At 40.9% G+C, this 25,272-nt stretch overlaps 1 long non-coding RNA gene across 1 annotated transcript; it reads right to left on the minus strand.

The window, feature by feature from the left end:
* Window positions 1-1,285: 1,285 nt before the first annotated feature.
* Window positions 1,286-8,439, minus strand: LOC143272088 (uncharacterized). The gene is made up of 2 exons (XR_013049538.1): window positions 8,271-8,439; window positions 1,286-1,531 (listed from the first exon to the last, which is right to left on the minus strand). It is a non-coding gene; the product is annotated as an uncharacterized LOC143272088 (long non-coding RNA).
* Window positions 8,440-25,272: the final 16,833 nt, after the last annotated feature.

The raw sequence follows: 25,272 nt of genomic DNA on the forward strand, positions 1-25,272 counted from the left end.
ATTTGTAATGGCACATTCATGAGGAGCCATATGGAAACTCATTCCTCCCCTAAGTGTTCCCTTTCTCCCCTGCCACTCTTCTTTATCCTCAGTTCCACTGAACCAATTACTGTCAAAATGGTGCTAATGAAACAAATCTATTATCATTCATCTGAAACTGAATTCATTTATATAAATAGAGACTGAAGGGAATGCCTTGCCCAAAAGCAGACTAATGCAGAAGTCAATGCTTTGAGGATATCCTCATCCTGGTCAACTGGCAAGTAGGACATTGGTGTGTGCTGAGATAGAGAGTGCGATTATAATTTGAAGCCAGATTAAAGTCGGTTTTCTAAATGCTCTTCTAGATTGCAATACTGGCCAAACTTCAGCATATGTGTGAATCTGTTAAGATGCAGATTTAAAAAAAAAAAAATTAGTTGGTCCTGGAAAAAGCCTGAATCCTTCATTTAAGTTCCCAGATGATGTCCATGCTGCTGATCAACCAACAGTATGTTGAGCAGCCAGCCCTAAAGGACTCTATAAAAGGCTTGTGCTAATTACTCAATGAATAATTCATCTTCAGTTTCCCCAGATTAGCAGAACATGACCAATTTGTTCCGGATCCCTGTCTTCCTAGGAGGATAGCTCGCTTGGCTTCAGGCTGAATACAGTCACTTTCATTTGTAGCCTTCCTCTGTAAGAGTCCTGCAATTACTTAGGTTTTATTTATCTTTTTTTCTTTCAATGCAAAGTTCACAGCAAGCTATGCTCAGGAATTAGTCTGCTCTTTCATAGCTGGTAAAGTGAAGGACAAATCCAAGAACAACCTTAGAATACAGATCTAACCTCAAGCTACAAGCACTAGCTTACTATAGGGGAACAGCTGTTGGTGTGACCATGCCACCACTGCCTAACTGTTCTTTGGGAAAATAGATTTGGACAAGACAGTATGAGAGACCTTCTCCTACTCTTGCTTGTTTGTTTGTTTGTTTAATGCAGCCTTAGATATTGATTATGGTGGAATAGGGGAGATAAAGGAAAAAAACATATATTTAACATTCACTATGTGCTGAATATAGTGAACACTCACTATATATATATTGAAACACTCTTAAGATTCTAGGGTCAATGCTATCTAGCTCATCTAACAGATGAGGAATCTGCCACATCCAGAAGGGTTAACCAAACTGGCTCAAACTCTCATGGGAAGAAGTGAGGGAGCAGGCATCAAGGTGAACGCATCTCTTGTTTCAAGACACAGTGCTTTATTGATGTGCTATGTCAATCAGGGAACTTGCACAGGTTGAATGGATCGGCTGATTTATTGACAGATTGGTTGATAATGTTGGCAGGGATCAATGTGTCTTTTGGCCAAGTCAACCCACAGCTGACTTTTATTGCTTCAATTTGGCCTATAATTGATGTGACTTTTGCTCTCCAGCCAGTTTGTGAAGTAGAAGAATTCGATTTGAGCTCATATTTCACTGGAATCTGCCACTCAAAGCTTTATTAAGGTCTCACTTGTTGAGCTCCACATAAGACAGGAACTCTGAAAGAGGAAAAAAAACTTTTTTTATCATCTTTGGGATACAAACACACTTGAGTTTTTCTGGTCAGTATATCCTGACTAAAGACCAAGATTGGATATTAATATATGAGCCAGCAAAGGGAGAAAGAACAGCTAGAACTCAGGAATAAAGGAGAAAACAAATCTAGATACATGGAGCTAAGTTAGAAAACGGTAGCTTGCTGTAAAACCTCCCAATGGCAAGAAAAATAGGGCAGCATGTGTCCTTACTTATATCAAGACACAGGAGGGGTCTTTCATGTATTCATTGTCTAAGGTTTCAAGGATCAGAGTCCAAGAAATTGAAGGCAAACTGGATTGGTTAAGAGAAATGGGTGTACCCACCATGACACAAGAACAGAAAATACAGCTGAAGCTACATAAGAACGAGAGTGGTGATGTGCTTGAAGGGGCCCTCTGGACCCTGGATTAGGTACAGACCACACCCAAACACCAATTTCCAAGCACAAACCAAACATAAAGAGATTCTTTATCAAGCAAGGCAAAGAGACAAGGTGGCTGAATCTGAATCAGTAAGAAACCTCAGCTACAGCTTTGCAAGTATTATGTTAAGAAAAGAAAAGGGGGAGGTCTGTGTTAGAATGAACTAGGGTGTGTTGGTAAATTCTGATTGGGTATTTTAATTAAGTTAGTCAAAATTATGTATTTTAATTGCTGGACCTTGATGCTTTGATGATCAGTCTCATGAATGAGTCAGTGACCAAATAAGGGAATGGACCTTGGGGACTAGCTTTAGAGATGTGATCTAACAACTTAGTAAGGGAGAAGGAAGAGGAAAGGGCAAAACCTGTCAGCACTGTGTCTGCCAGGCTCAAGCCTGAGTTTGCTATGCTCAGGCCTGCCAGAGCCCTTCAGTGCTGGCTTATCATCATTGAGATACATAAGCATTTGAGTTTTTCTGGTCAGTATACTCTGACTAAAGACCAAGATTGGATATTAATAGATGAACCAGCAAAGGGAGAAAGAACTAGAGCTCAGGAATAAAGAGAAAACAAATATGGATGTATGCTTCCTGTGGAACTGTAATACAGTGTTCTCATTCTCTTCCCCCTCCCTTGCTCTCTTCAGCTCTCTCCCACCACCACCCTCACCTGGACTTTCTCCTCTTTCCTGTAATTTCATCATCAATGTGCCTGCAGCTCTGTATTGCATGATGCTCACTGTGTTTGTAACTCCCCTGCTCACCACCGTCTGACAGCATCTGGATCTCTAGGTTCAAGTGCTGAGGAGAACATGTTGCATGCAGTTCAGCGTCCATTATAACTGAGAGTTGACATGCATGCAGGCACTTATTCAATGACATCTGGAATCCAGGGTGGCAATGGGACTTAAGGAGGTCTTTACAACAAAAGGGGCATGCCTACCGCAAACTCCTGAAATGTCTGCCTACCTCTGGGGCTGAGGGTGAACGAGCCAAGATCTTCAGAAGCATAAATAGAACAGAAAAGATGAAAGTTAAAAAAAAAAATCTCGGCAAGCATTTCTGTTCTGTGTTCCTTTTCCTCTTTTAAACAAACTCTTTTGCTCCACAACTGCCAGACTCTGTCCTAGGTTTGAGTGCCAGCTGAATGTTCCAAGGGCTTCAGTCCTTTGTCAGTAAAGGGAACAACAATAAAATCAGTATATGATAATCTTCCTCCTACTCTCTACAATCATGAGGGCCTGCTGTGTGTTAGGCTCTAGAGATGTGTTCTGTGTCCAGAAAGCTAGTATAATCATATGGGAAATAGAGTACTTTCAACAATTATTCTACCACAGAAAAGTTTCAAAGAATAGCCACCTGCTCCCTGCCCCATATAGCCTATCATGGGCAGTGGGATTCTAGTAAGAGGGCATATGAAAACCTTTAGAGGTCCATTTCTAGTCCTCACCCTAAACAAGTATTTGTCAGCTTTACACCTTTATATACAGATATAACTGCTTGAAAGGAGGAAACCATTTTTCTTTAATTTGTGGTTTCAGAGTTTATATCCAAAGTCAGCTGGCCCCATTGCCTTGGGGTCTGCAATAAAGCAGGGACGGGTGGAGGAACCTAGCTGCTTGCTTGATAGTCATTTCAGAGAGAAAGAAGGGAAGGGGAGGAGGATCTGTGACAAGGACCTCACTAGGCCCTTTTCGGAAACATTCCCAATGACCTGCTTCCTTCAGCTGGCCCCCTTTGAACATGGCTGCCATCTCCTAAAAACATCATGAGATGGGGACCATGCCTCAACCTGGGAGTCTGGGGGATCCATTTGAAATCGAAACTATACTAGGAACTCAGGGGTGAAAGACCCGGGAAAAGCTATTTTAAAACAATGCCCGTGGTAATTTTTTTTTCCTTTGGAGTAAAGTATTTGAGAAGCATCAAAAATGAAGCCCTGCAGCAACCACAGAGAAGAGTGACTTAAGAATGACAGGAGACTTCCCCAAGGAGAAATAGTTGAGTTGAGTGTCAAATGTTTACACCAAGCAGAGAATGGTGCTATAAGAATTCAAGGCAGAGAGAAAAGCAGAGCCCAGAAGCATGAAACCTTGACAAGCTCTGAGGCTCAGAAAACAGACAACTGGTTAAATCTTAGAATTCTCTTAGGAAGAGTGGGAAGCTTTGAGCCCAGAGTCAGACTGGAAAGTGCCCTGTATGCAAACCTAAAAACAAAAAAGGCTCAAGGAATCCATTAAAAACAATCTCTCCAGCCAGGCACGGTGTTTCAAGCCTGTAACTCCAGTAGAAGCTGAAGAAAGAGGCTTGCCACTGCTCTGAGACCAGCCCCAGGCCCAGTGTGAGATCCTATCAGAAAAGGAAGACAGAAAATGAATGGAAAGAAGGAAGAGACGTGGAGGAAGAGTAGAGAGAGGAAAGGAGGGGAGGAAGGAAAGCAAACTGGACGAAGAGAGAAAAGAGACCCCCCCCAACACCAAATCCAACACCAGATTCTCTAATTTATTATTTTTTATCATTTCTCTAGTGCTCACATATCCTGCCATTATCCCAGCCTATAAAAAGCCCCCAATTCTTATTCACCATATTGAAATGAAATATAAATAGAAGGCCTCGTTACATCTCAGGCCGCTCTGGGGAAGAAATGAACTTCTTGAGTTCCAACCTGAGCAGTCTTACGTAAAGTTGGAGTAGAACCAAGAAAAAGTATCCCTCTAGACTCTCTTGAAAGGCTAAGTAGATGAGGAAGCCTTCATCTGAGATAGCCACCTTTCCTGTGCTACTGCATGGTCCTGGAGCTGACCTGTCACACAGGAGAGGTTAGGGGTCTCCTACAGTTTCACTCCTATCCCCAGGAATCTCAGCTACTGCAAGTCGTGTCCCCCCATCTGTGACTGCTTCTGTCCCAGGACTTAGTTTCCACAGCTAAAGTTATCCAAAAGGCACATAGAGAGTCAGTTAGACTCTGGGGGATGGCCAGAGAAAAGTGTACGATGTTTTCCAAAAAGCATGCAGAGTCAAGTGAGATCTCTGGATCTCTGGGGGATGGCCCAGAGAGAAAAGTGCATGATGCTTTCCAAAAAGCATGTAGAGAGTGTTGGAGCCCATTTTTAGGCTTCCTAGTGGCTTTACCCAGCAGGCCTGCATAAAGAGGATGACTGGACCACCAGCCTGAGTACAGGTGTCTGAGATGGTCTGCACTTAGTTATGGTGGGGGGGGAGGTCTTTTGCTTCACCCCTTGGCATTCCTTTAAATATCCTAGGGCAGAGACAGCCGGGCCTAATGGATTAGGATCCAGGCCCTCCCAAATCTATCCTTTATTTTCTATCTTTTCCTCTCCCCTCTATCCTTCTAACTAATATTTCCTGCTGCTTCTACTCAAGAATACTCTAGGGAAATGTGGGGGTGAGAGATGAAGCCCCACAAAGAGAGTCAGGTTGGAGCCTGGAGGATGGTCAAAGAGAAAAGTGCATGAAGACTAGAATGTGGGTGCCCAGAATCCATGTATAGATGGACACAGTGTGGACATCTGTAATCCCAGCCCTCTGACAGTGAGGTGAAGAAAGAGACAGGAGAGCCTCTGTAAACTCAGGGACCAGCTCACCTGTCATCCCTCAGGTCAACAGGAGACTTTATCTTCAACAAGGTGGAAGGTAAGGACTGACAATCTAAGTTACCCACTGACCTCCACATGCAGAAATCTAAGTTACCCACTGACCTGCACATGCTGTAACACATGCATCACACACACACACACACACACACACACACACACACACACACACAGGTATATTTTATTGCTGTTTTTAAGATTGATTGATTGATTGATATGTGAGTGCTCTATCTGCATGTATGCACACCAGAAGAAGGCATTAGATCCATCTATAGATGGCTGTGAGCCACCATGTGGGTGGTGGGAATTGAACTCAGGACCTCTGGTAGAGCAGCCAGTGCTCTTAACCTCTGAGCCATCTCTCAGGCATATGTTTTTAAGTACCCAGGAAAGTCTACCTGGCTGTCTTCCTTCTTTCCTCCCTCCCTCCCTCACTCCCTCCCTCCCTCCCTTCTTTCCTTTTTCTTTCTTTTTCCTTTTAATAGCAACAGGCACCACTTGCATTTAGAATAGTCACCTGAGGTGTGATTGAGAGGAAATCACTGCTTGTCGTTTCCGGCTCTGTGGGAAACATCATCCAGTCAAACTTAACTAAGCCTTTTATTTCCTACATTTGCTCCTCATCAATTGCAGCCTGTCAGTTTGCAGCATAAGAACCAGCACAGAGCCCTTCACCCTGGCACTCTGCATAGAGCAATTGCTCCTGCCTAACAGATCAAATTTCCAGGTCATTTTGTTCTCTCTCTCCATTAGAAGAAGCCCCCTCCCAGAGCGACATACCAGCCCTGTTTAGGAACTATTTAGAACAAAGTAAGGTTTTAATTTCCTGCTTTTCCCTCTCTGTACCTTCCTTACCCACCTCCGCCACCCAGCAGCACCACAGGAAACTCCAGCTTCCTAAGAGAAGCATGCAATTTCCCATGTTTCTGATATTTTCTCTCATACTTTGAAGGGTTTCCAGAGTTGGCATTTAGGACTACTGACATTAGCAGCTCACAATAGCACAGAGATGAGCACATCCAAGGTTGGGCTGAACTTCAGTACTCCTGTGAAGGACGGGACTTTGAAATCTAAATAAATGGGATTTAAGATCAAGACAGTGAAGGAATGCTGGAACCACTTCATTCCTTGAAATGTGGAAAAGACAGTATCTCTGCACTGAAGCCACCGCTAATTGAGTTTTCTTCCTTGACACCAAATGCATTCCTAACTGAGTGTGTGTGTGTGATGCTTGCCAGGCATCTCCAGGAGTCACTAGTATTTGATAATTAGTTCTTCCCTCCTTCTCTCATCCCTATGTAATTCTTCAAAATATGTTAGTGGCGTCCTCAGATGCCAGCCACTTTGGTTTTGTTATTTTCTTATTGTTTTTTGTTTGTTTGTTTGTTGATTTGTTGGTTTGTTTTAGACAGAGTCTCTCACTGTCGTTCACCAACAATTAGGCTATTTCCCCCTCCCTAGTGCTGGGATCACAAGCACACACTATCACACCTGGCTCTTCACAGGGGTTCTGAGGTCTTCAGACTTGCATGGAGAACATTTTCCCTTTACAGAGTGTGCTGTCTTCCCAACCCTAAATCTTAACCTAATATGAACACCATAATACTGAATTATTCATATTCAGGATGTCTGAGACCTAGGTATGGATATAGACTGGATTGGTGCAGCTAAAACCTATCAACCTATCTATCCCCTACCTACCTACTTGCACACTCCCAGATCAGATTTTCAGTGAATGAGAGTCAAATCAACACCCCCATGAATCATAACTGTTTTAGCCCCAACTGCTGTATTCTCCATTCCCTGAGTTCCCCCTCAGTCTCTCAGCCTGCCTGGGTCTCCTCTGTTCTTAAACTCCTAGCCATCTTGGGCAGCTAGACATTAGCAGATTTGGATCTATGATGATGGACACCATGCCCTCCTTATTACCAGCTTTGAACCACACCTCTGGTTTCCCTGGTAATATGTTAATTTTAAAGGGGAAAATATCACAAGTGTCCCTCCTTAAAATACCGTCTTAAAGTGGGCAAAGTCCAGGTAGCAGGGACTTACTGAGACCCATTAATGGAAGCAATTTCCTCCAGGTAAAGCACAGCTATTTTATAGATGTATATTTAAGACTTAAAAAAATATTCTTTAATCTACTCTGTTACGTGATTTTGGGTTAAAAGAATGGGATCTGGTGTCTAGATATAACCCTAGGTGAAAACGTGACATGCTAAAAGAAAAAAAAAAAGAGAAAAATTACAGAAGTATAAAGACACATTTTCTTCCCACTGTAAAAATTAATCCAAACAGGTCCATCAGTCACCAGGTCAGGAAAAACAGCCCACTCAAAAAGCTGTAACTCAAAAACTGAAAAGTATGATGCACCTGAAGGCTTGTTTACAAGATGGTAGATCATGCCCTTAATGAAAGACATACTTGCATACCATAGAATCTTCCTCAATGCAGCTATTTATAGACCCTCACTGCTAAGCATGTCTTCTTTTCTGAGTTTAATCTCAGAAAGTGTCACCTTTTCTTTTCTCTCTATTTTCCTTTTCAAACACAAACCAAAGCCATATGCCTGTTTGCACCAACATGGGTCATTTTTCTCCAGCACCCTTCCCAAACCCACCACACAGAGAGCTGTTCCCAGACTTCCAGAAGAGAGCTTGCCCACCTGTTTGGCCTCTAACTCAGCAGCATACTTTCTCTCTTTTTCTATCCTTCTCCTTCCAGCAGTTGCCAAGATCTCCAGCTTGACAGCCTTGTTTTTTTTTTCTCAAGCTCTATGAAAATTGTCCTCCATCTTCTTTCTGACCCAGGTTTAAATTCTTTTATTTATAAGACTAAGACCCACAACAGAGATTCTGTGTTTCCCAGTAACAATCACAACCCCACCATCACCCTGGTATACTTTGTAATGTAATCAACAATAGTCAGAAGAGGATGGCTGTCCTTATTTGGCAATGGTGATGGGCAGACAAAAAAGCATGACTCGCCTAGGGAACTCTTAGAAAGGGGGGATAAAGCTTTTCATAGTTGACAGTGAGGAAAACAAAGCTCTAGATGGAGGATGCAGAGCAGATACAGGAACCTGACTTGGCTCTGATGGTCATGAGAACAGGGGGAAAAAAACCTGGAAGCAAAGGTCAGCAAAAGGTGGCCCTAGGCATGATAAAAAGAGATTGTAGGAAACAAAGACTACCACCACAATGCAGATGGTGACCTCAGAAGCTCCAGAAGCCCCTAGCCAAGGAGAGATTAACCTGTCTCTTAACAAAGGTATGGAAGTCTTTATCATTTTCTGCCACATACTTCAGTACAGAATGGGCAGGGGAATTCTCTGGAGGTTAACCAGATAAGTAATTAGGATGAAAAGACAGTCAGTCTACACTTGCCCTTGAGAATTCCTTGGAGAGTCAGTAGCTGGCCTACAGATACATTGTGCTCTTCTGGGTGAAGTGTGACACCTGCTGGCTTGTAACGGGGAAAACCTAGGATTCACTTTGCTCGTCATTTATCTAGGGGTATTGCAACCCAAATAGCAGCATCTAGATCAGCATTTCTCAACCTGTGGGTCACATATCAGATATCTTAAATAGCAAGTATTTACATTATGATTCATTACAGTAGCAAATTGCAGTTATGAAGTATCAATGAAATAATTTTATGATTGGAGGTCATCACAACATGAATAACTGTATTCAAAGGGTTGCAGAATTAGGAAGGTTGAGAACCACTATTCTAGATGGACATTGCTATAGTGAGATACTGGGCATCTTCAGAGTTTGGTCCCCATGTCCAGATTCAGGTTCCATGGCTAAAATTGTCTCTAGATCCTAAAAGAACAATGGAAGTATCCAGAGATTAAGTCACCATGAAAGGAAGGACCACAGAAAGAAGGCTGGGCACAAAGAGGTCTGTCCTCAGGTCAGCATCTGCCTCTTTGTAGACGTAGAACATTCTCCAGATTGCTTCCTCTGTTTCTTTGTTATTATTGTTGGTTATGTTTTCTTTACCCTAATCTTGAGTTTTATGTGTTAAAGTAGTATTTTACTTGGAGAACATGTAGAGGCCATGAAGGTAGAAATGGACCATTATCAAAAGAGGGGGAGCTAAGAAAACTTTAAGGAATGGTGGATACTAGAACACAATCGATATGAACATGGAAAAGAGGATATTGAAAGTGGAGAGGTTTGAGTGGGAAGAGAGTTAGATGAGCAGGGCTCAGGAGTGGATAGGAAGAGAGATAACCAACACCAAAAATATACATAAAAAGTGAAATGGAAACATTTTAAAAGCTTATTAACTGTAATTTAAAGTGAGTTTGAATAGAGATAACCTAAGTGGGGAAACAATGTTCTTCCCAGAAGCCATATATGATGATGGTGATAATGATGGTTGTTGATGATGGTGATGAAGATGATGATGACTTATTGGCAATATTATTATTATTAAAATTCCAGTTGGTATTGGATACTAACCTGTGTGTCAGGGAGACACCAAAGCCTCCCAAAACAGTATAGGTTACTACCATTGCTTTTAGTTGCACAAAGAACTTGATAGCAAGACCCATTACTTGGAGGGGAAAATTCATCAATAATCTTACTTAGCTGTAATATCTGTGAGCTACAGTAAGACTATCCTGGTAAGACATACAACAGTGACATGGAAGCTATAAGAGTAACCAACCACTTCCTGATGGGATTCAAGTCTCATTTTATAGGAAGGAACTCATGCCTGGTACTATAAATCTGGTCAAGAGCAAATGGCTGGGGAGATCCTAAGCTCTAAGGGAAACCCACTACTATCATTTCCTAAGTAGATACCTGGTAAAATTGCCTTCTAAATACCCATGTTTATATCCATAGATTAGTGCTATTCTCATCCCTCATAGGAGAAGTTTCTTATTGTAGCAGGTGGAGGTTAATGAAAAGACTCATTACTAGTTGAAGTGCTGAAAATAAATGACAATGGAGTGGTTGTTCCCAAGTGGGTCATCTATTTTATCCCTTCCAAGGCTCTGGAAATACCATGAAAGAAGTGGTGGAAAGAATGCAAGAACCAAAGGATCAGAGTCTTCTCTAGCAAAAAGCATCCAGGGACACCAACGGACCTTGTGCTTTCTGCCTGAAACTCTCCTCCTGCTTCAGCGCTTCCTTCAATTTCCAGCTCTCATGCCACTTTCTCTAGGAAGCCTACTCTCCACTTCACCTCAAGCATCTTTCCCCTTGTAAAGCTCTAAAGACATGTTCTACCATTCTTCATAAGCACAGATGGCACCAGAAAGAAGTCAAGTGGTTGAAGGGTTCAAATCTTAGCCCTCCCTCACTGACTGGGATCTTGGGAAAGTCTCCAAACATGAATAAACTATGATATGGCCTCCTGAGGTGTGCACAACACCCACTTTTTAAGCTTTTTACAAGAATTAAATAAAAATGGTATATTGAAGAAACTCAAAATAATACCTAATAAGTAACAAATGGGAAATATTTGTTTTTGCTATTATTTCTGGAAGTGTTAACATAATGTCTGTCCCTCTAAACTATTATCTTCAAGAAAACCTTGTCATCCTTGTTCATGCCATATGTTCATGCCTGTTCATGCCTGTCTATGCACAGCATCATAGCTTTAAGCTTGAGGTTTTGTCTCTAAAATATCCAAATAATCACAGTTATTAATTTCATAGATGTCTTAGTCTACTCTGTGTGAGTATAATTATAAACAAATACATTTCTTTGGTTCATGATCATGTTGACTACACAATTCAAACAACATGGCTCCAGCATCTTAATGAAATCCTTCTGTGTGTCACAGAGAGCTGAAGATCTGGGAAACATGTGAAGAAAGAGGCCAAGTGTATGGGTAATCACACTTTGTAACAATTCAATCACATGGAAACAATTCCAGTCCTGTGAGAACCAATTAATTCCATTCAAGACTGGTATCCTATTAATTACTTATGTGCCACCAGGCCCCTTGCTAGAGATCCATCATTCTCAGTATCCTTGCATAGAGATGGTAAACCTCAACATGTCTTTGGGCAAGGACAAATATCTTTCCACAGTGAGAGGCAGAGTGTAAAAACTACAGATGATAAGTCTCCAGTAACCAGTAATGCAATTAGCATAAACAAGCAAATAGGCAAATATTCAGCTGATATTTCTATTGCTATATTAATATCTATAGCATGATATTAATATACTGTATAATTATTAATTGATGATACTATATTCTAGTATTATTACTTTTAGGTATAAACAAAGTATTCATTAGTAATTAATGTGTGAATAAAGAGTGTCTTGCCCAGAGAATGATGCTCAAACAGATCTTTAAAGGGGTGAAATTGTAAACCAGGCTGACTTCATTCACTAACACACCTTTGGTCATTCCCTAGTAAAGTAGAAACTTATGTGTTCAATCATTTTTCTGTACAAATAAATATAACCCAAACATCAGGGAAGTTTGGGCACCCAGGAAATGAGGGTCAAATCCAGGATGTCAAACCAGAGAAGAGCCTGGGAGGAGGTGGTGTGGATCAGGGATGAGAGGAGTTAGCTGGGCTCTGAAGCCAAGCAGCCTTTCAAAAGCAGGAGCAGATGGGATGGGAATGCGAAGGAACTTCATGGTGTTGCATTCAGTTCAGGCCTCGTGTGTATGGGCAGGATTGGAAAAAGCAAAGGTGGAGAAGTCAGGCGACAGATAATGAAGAACCTGCAAGCCTTATTAAGCAATTGGATTTCATCCAGTAGACCTTAGAAGTAATTGAAAGATTTCAAAAAGGTGGAAAGGAGTAATATGATCACATTTACATTTTAGATGGGCTATTCTGGGACAGCCAGGCAGAAGCCGGAAAATTAATTAAGAGGCTTTTGAAAGAGCCCAGAAAGACAATGGTCACAGCCTGATTTAATGCAATAGAAGTGATGGGAAAGGCCTGAATAAAATCAAAATATAATCCACAGGATTTAAAGATTCATTTGATGTAGGAAGCAAAAAGAACAGATAAGGCTATAATTTCATTTCAGTAACCAGGTAGGTCATGGTTCCATCTCACTAATACAAAAATAAAAACAGTAAGTTTGCAAAGGTGAAAGGGTCAGCATGGATTTATATGTACTATTTCATTTGGAGATTCTATGGAACCTCTGATGTTGTAGAATATTATTTTAAGGTGTGTTATATTTGTTTATGCTATGGAACATTTTTAAATGATGCAAGATGTGTTGCATTCTTTTATGTTGCATTTGTTTAACTCAGTGAAGCTGTGTTGCTTTGCCTGTGTAAAATACCTGATTCTAATAAAGAGCTGAATGGCCAATAGCAAGGTAGGAGAAAGGATAAAGTGGGCTGGCAGGTGGAGAGAATAAATAGAAGGAGAAATCTGGGAGGAAAAGAAGAGCAAGAAAGAACAAGGAGAGGAGGACATCAGGGGCCAACCACCCAGCCTCAGAGCCAGCCAAGGTGTAAGAGTGAAAGTAAGATATACAGAAGTAAGAAAAAGCCCAGGGGCAAAAGGTAGATGGGATAATTCAAAGTTAAGAAAGCTGGAAGGAAATAAGCCAAGTTAAGGCTGGGCATTTATAATTAAGAATAAGCCTCTGTGTGTGATTTATTTGGGAGCTGAATGGTGAACTCCCTAAAAGAGCAAAGAGCAACAGAGTAAAGAGCAAAAATGAACACTACCACTCTGGTAATCCTATTCCTTGCCATTAGGCATCACTCATCATGTACAGGTTCCCTCAGGCTTATAGTCATCCCAAATCTTTGTCTTTTCATTTTTGCCAAATTGTGACTCTAGTACTGCCACTGGTTCCCTCTGCTTTCCTAAAGATTTCCCATGAACAAGTGACCTACCTTTCCTAGCTTTTCTTTGGCCTTTAAATCAGATTATTAGGCAAGCAAGTCTCTAGCCAGCAGTTTCATGAATGTAGCTGAAGCTCAGCGAAGAAAGCTGAACCAGAAGAAGACACTGGAGAGAAATCAGCATAGAGTGTGAACGAAGGCAACACTGAGAACAAATGAGCCTGCCCAGGGACACTGTTCTGGGTTAGATGATTTGGACTCAAATGGAAGCCTGGGAGACAAGAATTACTGAGAGAAGCACACAGCAGAAGGAAAAGAATTGGCAAATGCAAATAAGAAGTATCTAGAAGCATGGTGAGAAACTAAAGGGAGGGAGGGATTGAATATGGAGTAGACAAAAAGTCAGAAGCCACAGAGATGGAAAGAAAAACTAGGGATGAAATCTGTACTACTGGTTTCCCAATATGTGTTTCCTCTAGAGAACACTGAAACAGTATGGTGAGATGGTCACAAATTCTTTACTATCTCATCCACTGGTAGAGGGGTAGGCTGTTTTCCTTCTACTTGAATCTAAACTGTGTGTATTGATTAGCTTGACCAATAGAATATGGTATCAGTGCTGACATGAGGCTACAGAAGGTGGTCATAAGAAAGAAGCTTTGTAGCTTCCATGGAACCATTAGAAACCCTTTGCCCTTCAAACCCTTATCTGCCACATGAGAAGTACAGCTATTCCAAAGCCATCCATGCTGAGGGGAGTAGTGGAAAGGCCCCAAGAGAAAAAGGTACCTGATTAGCCTTCTGCCATTCTTGGATAATTATTTAACAATTTCAGTTCAAGTCTTAAATGTCATAAGTACACATGTCCAATCTGTGACCTTTGGGCCACACACATCATAGTAGCTGAGAACAAAGCTCAACACATTTGTTGACTGCAAGTCATGTGGTAGCTGAAGAAGAAAGTGGAACTCATTTGTATAGAGAGAGGGCTATGTGAGAAAAGATGTTTCAGAGAGAAACCTGTTAGAATGTTCAAATACAGTAAAAGAATAGTTTTAGTCTTGGTACCATAGAAACATCTATTTTTGTTTGAACACACTTATTAGGTATCTAACTGTGCAAAGGAACATACTCTTCCATTACTTAAATTTGGAATGTGCAGTGTTGCCCTAGGTGACTACTCTAGACACTTGAAGGCATAAATTGCATTTCTGTAAATGGTATTATTAAATATAGATGTCCTGCTACTCAACTAATTCCACCACCTCCCCCTCAACTCCCATGTGTCACCACATATAGTCTTGTTTTTCTCTCCTGTAATGAAAAACAGTCAAGGTTGTCAAGTGAGCATATGCTATGTGCCAGGCTTTGTGTCAAATGCTTGACTTAAATTTCTTTAATTCAATTATGTCCATCTTTTGGATTTCTAAAGAATATGTCTAGCAAGCACTTGATATTGCCCAGACTTTGCACTGCACACTTTACATTCCTCATTTCATTTAAACAACAGAAACTAGTAAGTAATTTTTCAGTTAAGATTCAGTTAGAATAACAGAAGACTGTAGAGGTAGGCAGGGATTTGTTGAAGAGACTGGATCTGATACACTGTTGGAGCTGGTTGTTATCACGTCTGATGCTGTAGTTCAAAGTTCTTAGATGAGGTTGTCAGGAAGGAAAGATGGATGTGAAATAGGGAGAGCAAGACCAAACTGGAACCCACAATGATGGACTAGGACTCATGTCAGGGTTTTTACTGTGGTCTTCATGTTATGAGGGTCCTTCAAACAAAGACTCTACCTCTTTAATTAAAGAAATGCATCTGGTCCAGAAGTCTAATAAGCTAAGAGAAGACCCAAGGAAGGGTAGAGCAGTTGTAGGGCTGGTCTCTACCTCCACCAACCAGGTGAGCCAACAGAAAGCAACCATGTGTGAACTATAGAGTAGCAGGCTTTTTATTAAAAGACCATCTTAGAGTCAAACAATAATGTACTGTCATCATCAAACTGAGGCTGTGCTTAGACAGGCACCAATCATGCCATAGCCTGTGCTCTGAGTTGTCATAAAGTAACAGATTTTTATTCCACTTCAGGAAGTTTTAAAATGATTGGGAAACAAAACACTTTGATCTTTTCAGCCCCCAGTTAATCTCACCTATGACCAATGTCACGTGTCAGTCATTATGGACACAGAACTTAAAATCTCTAAGCTTTACTGAAACCTAAAAGAAGAGGTATGCAGGGATTAGAGAGGAGGTTCAGCAGTTAAGAGCACTTGTTGCTCTTGAAGAGAACTGGAGTCTGATTCCCATCACCTATTTCAAGCAGCTCGCAACCATCTTCAACTCCAGCTCTAGGAGATCCTTGGCCTTGCCTGGCCTACATGGGCACCTGCACTCGTGTGTTCATACATATGCACAGATGCAAGCACATACCCATAAAGATAAAATAAATCTTTTTTGAAAGAGATGTGAGAGCAGCTTTATTTGGAATAGCCAGAACCTGGAAACAACCTAGATGTCCCTCAACTGAAGAACAGATGAAGAAAATGTGGTACATTTACACAATGGAGTATTACTAGAAAAAAGTCATCCTGAGGTGATCCAGACACAGAAAGACAAACATGGAATGTACTCACTTATAAGTGGATATCAGCTGTAAGGTATAACCAGGCTACACAATCCACAGACCCAGAGAGGCTAGATAAGGAGGGCTCAAGGCAGACACTCAGATCTCTCTAGGAAGGGGAAATAGAAGAGATCTTATCGGTGGACTGAGGGCCAGTGGGGATGGCATCCTGAGGGATCAGGTTGGGAGGTAGATGGAGGAAGAGAATACTAAAAGAGATGAGTGAAAAGGAGTACATTTCAAGGTCAGGTAAAAACCTGATGCAAGGGAACTCCCGAGAATCTACAAGGATGACTCCAGCTAAGACTGGTAGCAATAGCAGATATGTAGCCTGAACTGACCATCTCTTTTAACCAGGCAAGATTTCCATTGGAGGGATTGGGACACCAACCTAGACACAAAACCTTTGTCCTGCCTATGGGATATGCTGGAGTAAAGGTAGCACAGATATTGTGGAATGACTGGTCCAGCCTGAGACCCATATCACCAGAGTGAGCCCATTCCTGACAATGTCTGGAGTGTCAGAACCCAGAGCTGGATGGCCCAGAGACCTAGGATAGAACCAAACACTTGGAGAGGAAAAAAAATGATGCCTAATGATATCCTGCTATACTCATAGATTAGTGCCTACCACAATTGTGATCAGAGAGCTTTTATCAGTTACCACTGATGGAAACAGATGCAGAGACCCACAGGCAAACATTGGGCTGAGCTTGGGGGATCTTGTTAAAGGGAAGGAGGAAGGATGGTGTGATCCAGAGGAAACAAGGACATCACAAAACCCACATAATCAACCAACCTAGGCCCAGAGGAGCTCACAGTCTGAATCGACAACCAGGGAGCCTGCAGGGTACTGACCTAGGCTCTCATCATGTGTGAAAATTGTGTAGCTTGTTCTGCTTGCAGGATTCCTAACAGTGGGAACGGGGACTGTCCCTAATGCTTTGGCTGGCTTTTGCCTTGCCCAGCCTTAATACAAGGGGAGGTGCTTAGTCCTACTGCAACTTGATATGCCTTTTTTGTTGTTGTTGATCTCCATGGAAGGACTGCCCTTTCCTGAATAGACTCAAAAACAGAGAAGGAGTGGATGCGGGGGGGGGGGGGGGGGGGGGGGGGCAAAGGGAAAGTGGGGGCAAAGAATGGGAGGAGAGGAAGGAGGGGAAACTGTAGTTTGGATGTAAAATAAATAAATTAATAATTAAAAAAATTTAAGAGAGATATGAGGATTGACAGTGAAAAATACACTTGTCACTCAACACAAAATGAATTCTACAATCAAATGTATATGTACATAATTGTGTATCTACAAATCTTTGACTTAACTATAACTTACAATGTAAATTTTGAAATAATTTTTTTATCATGCAAAATTTAGGCAGATTCATGTCTGATATAAAATTACAGTTAAAAAATTGAGACAGACTTTCTTCCAGATCAAGAAAATTTGGGGGAGACCTGATGTTTTTTAATCTTTTTCAGAGGCTGCAATTGGGCCCAGATGCTGCAACTTCATTTTTTTGCATAATGGAGAAAGGCAGATGCAAAGAGAGAAAGGTATGGCCTCATATGAACAGGAATCTATAGAAAATAAAGAGGAAATGGGCAGCCTTGGTCTTGCCAGGCTGCCTATTTCGTTGATATGTCAGGAGCATTTTAAACATAGCCCTGCAGGTGGTGAATGAGAATAGAAACCAGAAATGTACAGATTAAATTTAGCAGCAGATTGGATCGCATTCACCAAGATGTTTGCCTCACTGCTTGCTCTCCTCCTCCTCCCCACTCAGGCTGCAGGACACCTAATCAGAGAAGGCAGGCTCCTAGTGAATTCAATTAGCCATGGAGCACCTCGTGTGAGTTAATGGCTGAACGAAATGGAAACAGACACGACTTCTGCACAGAAGGAGCCCTGAGCGGTATGGGAAGGACTCAGCGCCAAGCCAGGCAGCACTTCTCCTTCTCTGGGGATCAGGTATTTTTTTTTTCAGTGTGGCTGTTGAGAACTAACTTCCCTCCCTCCCAACCTGGAAGGGCAGAACTAGATTCTTCGGCAGGGCTCCTGTAAGTCTTCAACTCCAGGAGAATACATAGGCACCAGGGTCCTGATCTGTGTGAACACGAGGTTTGCTCAGGATAGATGTGTCGGGCATTGCGCTCAGCCCAGCTATTTTTCTTTACTTTGCTTCTCTCAGGCACACTCGTAAATTGACTTCCTGTGACCTAGGACTGTCACCACCACTTCCTGGGTGCTCACTGCTTCCTTATAAAAGGGAACCCCTTTTGAAGCTGAACTCCTGTGTCAGTGAAGAATTGGTGTCTCTCCTCCTCCTTCCAGACACCCACATTCTGAGACACGGTCCCTCACTATTTGTCCATGGGAGTCTGTGCTTGTCTCACTCCTTGTCTAACATGACTTGTGTCTCCTTCCACTGCAGCCTGGAAGAAGGCTTGTTAATCTCAAACTGAATCAACACCAAAACATTCATTAAGATGAGTATTGGATAAAAGCACAGTTCGGTGGCTCTGTCCCCTGAGTGCGAATCACTGCCTTCATCACCTATGGGCTCTGTGGTGTGACTTTTTCCTGGAGAGACAAGAACAAATCTGTATTCAGCCCAGACAGGTCACCAATGACAGACCAAACTAGTTCCTCCACCCAAGTCCAGAAAAGCCACCCAGCAAGTTTACTGACACCAATTACAAAACGTAAGTGAGAGGTCACTTACAGGAGCATGGGTGACTCAAAGGCAGTTGTACCACCAATGACAACCCCAGTGTGGATAATAGCTTACAAATACGGGATCCCAGAAGCTCCCTGCCCAATTCCCAGGCAACTCCATCAGAGTGTCTGCCCTATCCCAGCCATTGTCTGTTTTATATATCCCTGGAAATGAGCCTTGTGAGTTTTATCATTTTCTAAGCTTCCTGAGCTTTGCAAGCTTCCTTAGCTTCCTGAGTCTCATGAGCATTGTTCCTCCCTCAATGAGGGAATGTTTTCACTTAGAAAACATTGTTACTGGGTGGTAGTGGCGCATGTCTTTAATTCCAGCACTCAGGAGGCAAAGCCAGGTGGATCTCTGTGAGTTCGAGGCCAGCCTGGTCTACAGAGTGAGATCCAGGACAGGCACCAAAACTACACAGAAAAGCCCTGTCTCAAGCCCCCCCCCCCCAAAAAAAAAAGAAAGGAAGGAAGGGAGGGAGGGAGGAAGGGAGGGAGGGAGGAAGGGAGGGAGGGAGAGAGAGAGAGAGAGAGAGAGAGAGAGAGAGAAAGAGAGAAAGAAAGAAAGAAAGAAAGAAAGAAAGAAAGAAAGAAAGAAAGAAAGAAAGAAAGAAAGAAAGAAAGAAAGAAAGAAAGAAAGAAAGAAAGAAAGAAGGAAGGAAAGAAAGAGAACATTCTTGTGTGTATGGTCTTTAGCAGATGCATAAAATTATCCTTACCCTCAGTCCCCTCAGTCTTTAAAATGGATATACTAGTAGTACCCATCTTATATGTTGCTGCTGGAATACTAAGTTGTGTGTAAAATATTTAGTACATGTACCACACAGTCAGCACTCAAATAAATATTAACAATTTTACTTTTAAGTAGATTTTAGGAAATGTGCTAGGCAGGGAATAAGACATGCATTATCCCTAACCCTTAGTTATTACAGTGCAATGGAGGAAGCAGATAAGAAAATTCTAACCCAAAAATCACAAGATGAATGCTGGTTGTGCCGACCACACAGTGGTGTGAAGCCCTCCTTCTGCAATAAAGAATGATATGAATTCTTATCAGGAGCCAAGCTCACTGTGGGAGAGGCATGAGTGTTGCCTAAAAGATAGAGGAAATGCAAGGCCAGCATGACCTATTTCTCACTTTGCAACATGCTCAAGGGACATCTATGACTCTGCTGACATAAAACAAAGACTATAGCCCATTGCTTTGTTTGAAAATTTGTTAAGCTCAAATGTATAAGACTCGCTTTTGACAACAGCGTTCTTATAGTCTAAGCAGACAAACACATAACAAAAGAACTACACGTGTGCTGACCATTAGAAAGCGGAGATGTGGATGACTGAAGTGGAAAGCTCCCTGAAGGATAAAGTAGGACTTAGCTCAGAGAAGGAAGAGAAGACTCTCAAAACCATGATCATCAAATAGAGAGGCATGCCTCAAATATTGTAATCTTTAATACCTTTGAAATCATGTTGTATAAATGGATTCAGAGCCCTATACAATACAGACTGGGGATCAAATTACAGCTCACTCTTAAAATTAAAAAAAAAAATTTACAAGTAAAAGTAGCAGGTGAAATCCTGGTGGTTAGTCATTTTGTTTTTAATCTATAGTATTGATAATTAAAATATCAGACAGTTTACTAGGTATGGTACAATTGTAAACACAGTTGGGTAAACTTGACTTATCCATAATAATGTAATGTATACATGCAAGCACATACACACTATACTATCCTTTGCCTCCTTTCCTCCTTTGCCCTAGAGTTTCTCCTGTCTTTGGCAATGAGCACTCCCATCTTAAGAATTATCAAGTTACGATAGTGATCTTTTCATGTTATCTTAACATTTAGGCACTTTTAATCACATGGGTAGATTTTATATATGAGTATGCAGAAACTGGGCCAATGATCCTTATTCTGATGATTTTTATCAATTTGTCTCTGAGATAAACAGCTAAATCTTTACATGTGCTAAAGCCTCCTATAAATAGTCTGGGGAGTTACTTAGCAGAGCCTTTTGCACACTTTTTTTAATTTTTATTATTAAGAAATTTTCTATTCATTTTACAAACCAACCACAGATCCCCACCTCCTCCTTCTTTCTGCTCCCCAGCCTTCCCCCATTCCCACCTATCACAATTTTAAATACACTTGTTTACCTAGGGCTTATTAAAAATTCTATGAAGACGAATGGTGCAGTTATGTGCAATTATAAAACTGTATCATGAACTCTGGATCTTCTGCATGTAATGCCCATATCTGATGGCTAAAATCACTGTGAAGCATGTTCTTGGGAGGAAAGCTGTCAGGTGTTGGTTTAGATAGATAGTTCATTGGTGCAACACCCCGAGATGAGATGAGTGATAGGTAGTCTCTTTTGAATTAAATGGAATGAGAAGAATAATTAACACCAACGAAAGCAGAAGTGATAAACATTTTCAATAGACAAGACTACTTTTCAAGGGTAGAGGAAAGTTAGAAGCAGAGAGAGTCTTAAATACTGGGAAAACAAGTCATTACAGGATTGGTATCAAAATTCAGAAAAGGCAACTGAATCAAAATAAAAATCTCAAAGATCTTTCTTTCAAGCAACAATGTCCTGCTGTTCTTTCTGTCCCAGAGGAGCAACAATAAAGCTCCTTCAGCTCCTGCCCTGTCATCCAGTGTAGGGAGGCTTCAGAGAGCTATAGCCATCTACAGCATGGCTCCAAGGGACAGAGGGATGCAGCAATAGTCCAAGTCTGAGAATTGACACAGGGATGCTGTAGATACAGTACCAAAGTATGGGCTTAAGGGTAACTCTCTTTAATTAAACTTACAATGTGACTGTCAAATAAAAAGAATTATCAAATTACATTGCATATTCACTGTGTACATCGAATCAAGAAACTATATAAAGCTGCCAGTTTGCTTTTACTCCTGTCCTGAGCAACACACTAAAATTTAAATTCTAGTCCTGTCCTTCTTACTTTCTTTACTGTCTCTTAAGAATTGTAGTCTGGAGTAGTCACACCCTTCCTTAGAACCTGGGAGATTAATGGACTCATCACAACATGGGTCAGAGGCAGCCTGGCAAGGCATCTCTTCATGGTTCCTGATTTACTTAGAAAGGGCATGAAGAACTTAATATTAACATATATGAGTAAAATTAATTAGACAAAAATGGAAGTTGAATATGCATAGGTGCTCCCATCCTTAGTTCTATATGGATAGAGTGACAAGGGACCCAGAAGAAGGTAAGTACTATGGGATAATGCTTTTGTACACTGGTTTAATAAAATGCTGATTGGCCAGTAGCCAGGCAGGAAGTATAGGCAAGATAAGTAGACAAGAAGAATTATAAGAAGAGGAAGGCTGACTGAGGAGACACCAGCCTGCTGTCCAGGGAGCAACATATATTGGCACATATGTAAAGCCACGGAACACGTGGCAACATATAGATTAACAGAAATGGGCTGAGTTTAAGTGTAAGAGCTAGTCAATTGTTAGCCTGAGCTAATGGTGGAGTAGTTTTAATTAATATAAGCCTCTGTATGTTTACTTGGGTCTGAGCAGCTGCAGACCAGATGGGTTACAGAAAAAACTTTCAACTACAGGTAAGGACGTCCCCTGATACACAGACTGTCATGTAGCAACATCAAGGCCACAGGCAGTAGATCCCAAGTCACATGTCAGTAGAAGAAATCAGCTGGTAAAGGTTTTAGAATCTGATAAATCTGATATTACTAAAATTAATTTGAAGCCCAGATTTTACAATTGCCAGTATGTTCTAAAATAGGCCATTTAGCGTCTCTGAGCCTGGAATTTTCATCTGAAAAAAAGCAACGATACTTCATAGGATGGTGCTAAAGATTACAAAACCCTACATCTTTTGGTGCAGATTCAGTTTAGTTCTTTCCCACTGACCCTTTCAGAGTTCTCTTGTACCCCATCTCCATTCCTTTGTGTCAGATGCCAATCTGAAAAAAAAAAAAAAAAAAAAAAAAAACACTTTATACCAGGGACCCCCAGTGGCCACACTGGGCTAGGATACAGGCAAGCAATTTTCGCTATTCTTCTAGTCCCCAATTTAAAACTGGGGTACATACAGATTAAGGCAGAGTTCTCAAAAGATGAAACACAAATGGCTGAGAAATACTTAAATGTTCAACATCCTTAGCCATCAGGGAAATGCAAATTAAAACTACTACTTTAAGATTTCATCTTGCACAAGTCAGAATGTCCAAGATCAATAAAACAAATGACAGCTCCTGCTGGCAAGGATGTGGGGAAAGGAGATAACTTATTCATTGCTGGTGGGAGTGCAAACTTGTACCACTGTGATAATCAGTGTAGCAATTTCTCAGGAAGTTGGGACTTGATCTACATCAAGATGCAGCTATACCACTCTTGGGTACATACCCAAAGAGCTCTACATCCACAGAGACGCTTACCCAATCATGTTCATTGCTGCTTTATTTATAATAGTCAGAAATTAGAAATATCCTAGATGTCCATCAACTGATAAATAGATAAGGAAATATGGTATATTTATATAATAAAATTTTATTTAGCTTTTATAAAATTTGCAGGTCAACTGATGGAGCTAGAGATAAAAGCATCCTGAGTGAGGAAACCCAGACCCCAAAAGACAAATATTGTATGTTTTGTTTTATTTGTGGATGTTAGCTTTTAAACCTTCAATATATGTGCTACAATCTGAATAACCACAGAGGTTAGGTACATAGTAAGGAGCCAGGGAAAAGAAGAGAGGATCTCAGAGAGAAAAAGAAATAGAATATATTGCTATGGAGACACAAGGGGGAAACTATAATAGGGGAATTAAATAGGGCAAGGAATGGAAGAGAAGGGTAAACAAAGGAATATGGGGAGGGACAACTAACACTAAAGGCCACTTGAAAAACCATATGGAAATCTGTTATTGAAGAAGGTTCATAAGATATATACATATATGAAAGGAATCTTAATGGAGTCACCATATAATGAGTCAGGCAATGTTCCCACTAGACATCTTATGCCATCAAGTAAAAGATGAAGTGTCATAAATGGGCTACATCTTGCTGAATCATTGGCCAAGGAGACCCCATGGACCACTTCCCCCAAAAAACAACCAATTCTTCCAATGATTCCCCACGCCCTCTCAAATATGTGATGTGTTCTTCAATTATTGCTACACATATATGTAATGGGTCTACTTAGTACTGCTTATATGTGTTTAGGGCTGACCTCTTGGCATTGGATAATGTATCAAGGGACTCATCCCTGGAGAATGATTCTCTCTCTTTCAACACCTATCATTTACCAGTAGTTCATCTAGGAGTTGGGTCATGTGAGAGTCCCTCATCCATATTGGCCTGTCAACTAGGAATGACATTGTTCAAGTCGTGTTTAGGTGATCTTTTTTTTTTTTTTTTTTTTTTTTTTTTTTTTTGAGATTTCCTGGGTGTAGCTTCGTTGTTATAAATAGAAGACACAATCTCACAACAGACAGTCTGGTCCTCTGATACTAGGTCAAATGTCAATATTTTCACTGTTACATAATCTGCAAACAGACCCAAGTAGATGTTATCTGTCTGGCAATCTTGGATAACCTTTTACTTTTATACTTGTTTTTTCATGTATTTATTCATTTCTAATGTGCTGGTCTCTGTCCATATTCCAGACACAGTGTTAAGCAAAGACAGCGTGCTTTGAATTCATTGTAATATTTAGTCCACCTGCTATTAAGCCCATTGCATAGTAAGCAGAATCACAGAGGAGTAAAGAATCTGTATAGAAGTTCACAAAATATATTTGAGTACTGATCAAGTAAAATTCTGTGGGATGCTACTTAGTAAGCCACAGGAAGAAAGATAATTTTATCTTGAGGAAGTCTTCACAATGGAGTGGTGACATTTCATTCAGTTTTAAAGGATAAGTTGGAATTGTTCATCAGGGAATATGATGAAGACCATTTGAAACAGTAAAGACTACATACAAGGATATAAACTCTGTTACTCAATGTCTCAAGTCAAATGTTCAGTGAATATTCCCATCTCAGCCTACTGGATGATAGAGTTTGAATTGGTAAAATATCTGAGCCATGTTCATTTGTAACAAAAGATAGTACAATTGTGTTATATTTATGGTGTTTATAAGGACAGTACAATTCTTAGAAATAAGGGAAAGGCTTATCTAGTCACCTACCTAATTAATTTTGATGGAAGCTAATTTTGACCACATGGACATAGAGAGAGGTGCAATCTTACTGGGCACTGCTACTTTCTTTCTTTGGTTTCTACTAACTGCCTTTCTTAGACTGTTACTGGAAAGTTGTTACAGCAGCTAACCTGCCAATGAACATATACATATATTAGTAAGATAGAAAGAACCTATTTCAGATAATAAAAATGAAGTTTTAACTATGCGTTTTCATGTCAAATGGGGCAATTATTGCCTTTGAAAAAAGCAGGGGAAATGTTTAAATCATCAACCCAGCAAACTAGAAAGAAAAATTGAACTTTGTTTTTCATGGTGAACTGCTTTTCCTTTTGC

This window comes from Peromyscus maniculatus, chromosome 1 (assembly GCF_049852395.1).
Source record: "Peromyscus maniculatus bairdii isolate BWxNUB_F1_BW_parent chromosome 1, HU_Pman_BW_mat_3.1, whole genome shotgun sequence".
NCBI classification, from domain to species: domain Eukaryota; kingdom Metazoa; phylum Chordata; class Mammalia; order Rodentia; family Cricetidae; genus Peromyscus; species Peromyscus maniculatus.